The following is a 4100-nucleotide window of genomic DNA, read 5'->3' as shown; positions in this document are numbered from 1 at the left end:
GTCTTTTATATTTACAGCTATGGTTGAATGGCAATGGCCATGAAGATCAAGTGCCATGAAAAGGCACTAAAGATGATGTAAGAAAGAAATCAGGAATATTTTTGTATTAACACAAGACAAAATTCGACGTGTAATATTACAACACCACCAGTCTAGTTTTAGGTCTCTGCTTTGATGTTTGACCCAACTTTTCCGTTCGTTCCATCCTGTGTCTGCAATGGATAATGTTTTGTTTCCCTGTATGTGGATCATGCATTGGCCATGCCGCTACGCAATATAAACTATGCAGCCTGCACAAACATATTGTGTGTTGCTGGTCTTATTGTGTGGTGTAAACGCGAAAGGATAACCTGAGTTAACTTAAAGATAATAATCTTAACCCAAGATACGTAATGGGCAAGATGTCGGCGTTACATAAGGAATGAGTCTTTTTTTTTATTCCTTTGAATTACATATGAACATAATAGTAAATCCTTAAAACAATTAAAAGCACCATTTCTTGTACTTGCGGACTCATCAACACAAAGCATTGGAGGTCACTGCGGCTTAAATAATATCTCCTGACATGATATTTCTCCTTATAATTATCTCAGAATAAATGTGATTTTTTTCACATTATAGGCTATACTAGTAACTGGACCACGTTTTGTATTATGCCTAGATGTCCCCTTGGTAATAACAAGTATCGTCGATTATTACACATTGGGCCACCCAAGCCATCTATGGTCTGCAGCAGGCAAGTACGAAATATTGCACAAAATGGTGCTAATCAATCAAAGTGTTCATTCTTGTAGAACATCTGGAATTAAAGATGGTAACGCTACTGACGGTGTCAAGAGACCAATTAAACTAAAACCTTAAGCCTTCTCTGTAATAAATGCGTTCATCTTCTGCTCTGAATTAGAAACATTGAAAAACGGTATCACATTTTACTTTAGTTAGTTTTCCCCAAAGGTCTCCAGAATCTTTCACAATATTTAGCAAGGATTTGCGCCTGTTTTCACTGTGAACTATCCACGTACGAAGAAACTCACATAATCTCATCCTGACATACTTGTTGGATGACAAAGTGAAGCATGAATAGCTACAGGCAGCTTTAGTTATTGCTGTAGTAAACAACTCACTAATCAATCTGTCACTAAGTTAATTGGATAAAGAAGAGGGTTTTTTAGCTTCTAAACTTAAACAACGGATTAGCATAACAGATATAACGTAGACGTGAGTACTTCACTGAACCATCTATGGATTCAAGCCAGCAAAACGTTACACCATGAATGTGAATTTTGTGAATATACGTGTCCCCATTTTTATAGTAGAGGGGATTCATTCCTCAAGCTACCGACATCTTGCACACGCAGTCGTCCCTCAGTAAGACATCTGGAGCCGCATAGTTCCTGTTTAGAACTTTTATTCAGCCTGTCACACGACCGGTTTTGCCTGTGTGGCTTCTTCAAGTGTACAGAGGCTAATCAAACGTGTCCCCGTTTTTGTTATTAAAGATCACGTACATCCACCTATAACAAATGATTTAAGAACACGGGTAAAAAGCGTACATATATGAACATAAAGCCTCCTTCGTCCTGAACATTATCGGAAAGAAAACTAGGGGAATAGATAAATTACGTTTATTGCACAACAAGTGTACTATGTACAAACTATATCATCTACTGCTATATAATAACAACGATTCTATGGGACAAATTTATCTTAGATACGTTTTACCTAAGGGCAGAAAAGCTGGAGGTTTTGTTTTTCTATGACCTGATCATGAGACGACAACGATACATGGTTGGTATGATATTTATGTGTCTACCATCCGTACGACAAGTAGTCTACACTGTGATGTGTTTATCTTCTAGAGCACGACAAGGTTGTCTAGTCGTGAAAGATGAGTGCTTCATATCCGCCGTATCTGTAAACACAAGCCTGCTAAAACTGACAAGGTTGCTGACAGGCAAGAACGCGTATGCAAATTCTAACCTATTTCCTGTTGTCAGGCAATTTATCACTTATTTACAAAATAACATCGTCAACGACTGAAATCTCCGGAGCGAGTCATCAAATTTTTATTCTGATTTTTGATGTTTTGGTACGATAAAGAAGTGCATGTGAATTTGACATTCGTTGCAGAGTAAAATTTGCGATTATATTCATTTGCCCGCTGCTTCAAAAACTAATCAAGCTGTAGCCGCCACTGAAGCTGTCTAATGTGAAAATATGAAACGTCAGTCATACAGTACTAATGATGTATGGCACCGAGGAAGGGCGCCCCAGGCTAGAGAAAAATTGAATACACACTCACTACACGAAGAGTTATATATGTTTGAAAAAAGAGAGATTTATGATATGTGACATAAAAACTGACATGACACGAAACAATCCCGCATAATGCAACTATATATTCGTTGAATGTTCGCTATATCAAGGTGCAGTCTGTGCCACCACTGACTAGTGCATACACAGACTAACTGTTACCGGTCATCTTTATTGTTAAAACGGTTGAAGTTTTTTAGGGGGGGGGGCAATGGTTCACATTGCCATAAGCGTGTCATTTCTAAGTGCAATTGCGACCCAACCGTATACGGTATAATCCATGTGAAAAGCAATAAAAGCAGAAGGTAGGTTTAAAAGATCAAGAGTTACGTGATGATAACACGAACGCTCCGTTGATCTTCAGTAAAGGTGCATGTACTAGTAGGTACACATCTACTAGCTGGGGCCATGGCAAATGGCTCTAGTCTATGGACTTACGAACTGAAAACGTCGCAGTGATGCCAACACCAGTCTCAACAAAGTGGTTGTGTTTGTTGTGCAGTGGTAGCATTTCGTCGGTCGATTGTGTTGTGATTTGTTGTTCAATTCCATGCAAATTAGTACAAATATACGTTTCGTTGGGAACAGTTTAAAATTCAACCTTGAAATTTGGAGCTTGGGAACGAAAAGTGATTTTAGAAAGAATGGTGAAGGTGATCAAACATCACCTGCAGTTTCTCCCAGGAATTAACCCACTCCTGTGTGTTACAAGGTCACGCTAGATAAGTCAGCATAGAAGCTAGTTTTCCTTATAAGGCCACAGCAGCTAATGTTTATGGATGACATCAGCGCGCGAATTAATTTTCACCTAATTTTGGAAAACAAACAAGAAATTTTGTTGCCCTCTGACATGCTGAAAATGGATAAATTGACATGTCTTACCATGTTGGAACGTGGATGGCAGATAAATATGAAAAAGGTGAGACAAGACAAGGCTCTGATTCCCATGTTCCCACTGAATCAGAACCATTTGTACAATGATTGAAAAGTTTTATTGTTCAAAGTTGTTTCAGTGACAAATGTATGTTGTAATAGTTGGTAGTAAACGTACCTATCATTTCCTGTTCAACAAGGTTTATGACTTCAAAATTTGAAAATGTATGATCTTGCTTTTGGCCCGCCTTGTTTTTTCACCCTATTGCCTTAGATTTGGAGTCTGCGGAGGATTTCATTCATAAAAGTTACTTACTGTGGCCTAAGGGACCATTACTTTGTTGGAACATGATCATGCACGATCCTTTTGCCCTCTCTAGCATGACTGGAAACGACCCGTTCATGTCAATCCGGCACCTCTCAAAGTCGTTTGCAGCGGCCCGGATCGAAGACAGGAGATTCCCGGCAGCCTACACTTCGTTACTCACGGTCGTCTCCTTTACTCAGCGCGATTTATCCTGATCTTATCGGGGGCAGATCTTCAATCGACCCGCCAAAGTTTTTCCTGCGTTCGGACAGTTTAACAATCCGCCACAGACGACCCGATGCCAGAGGCACTTCCGCTGACACACACGGTTAAGGCGCTAAGCCTCAGGCTCAACGCTGTCCTGCTACTTGCCATCAACATCTGTATACGGGAAGCTCCATCCTCAACAAAGGCCCCAGAAAAGGTTCAAGAAGCAGCAATCGATAAAGGAAATGACCTCAGCAGTATGTATGGAAATGGCCGCTCTTAAGGGATCAAAGTTGAGAAGGTGGGGGATTTAAAGTTGAATGGATTTTCAGTACTTAAACTCTGCTAGAGAAGACGTTAAGACAAGAGGCGGACGATGTCTAAGTCAGATAAAACAATA

This window comes from Branchiostoma belcheri, unplaced genomic scaffold (assembly GCF_001625305.1).
Source record: "Branchiostoma belcheri isolate BF01 breed outbred unplaced genomic scaffold, Haploidv18h27 scaffold5, whole genome shotgun sequence".
NCBI classification, from domain to species: domain Eukaryota; kingdom Metazoa; phylum Chordata; class Leptocardii; order Amphioxiformes; family Branchiostomatidae; genus Branchiostoma; species Branchiostoma belcheri.
Note: the sequence above shows the minus strand (reverse complement) of the source record.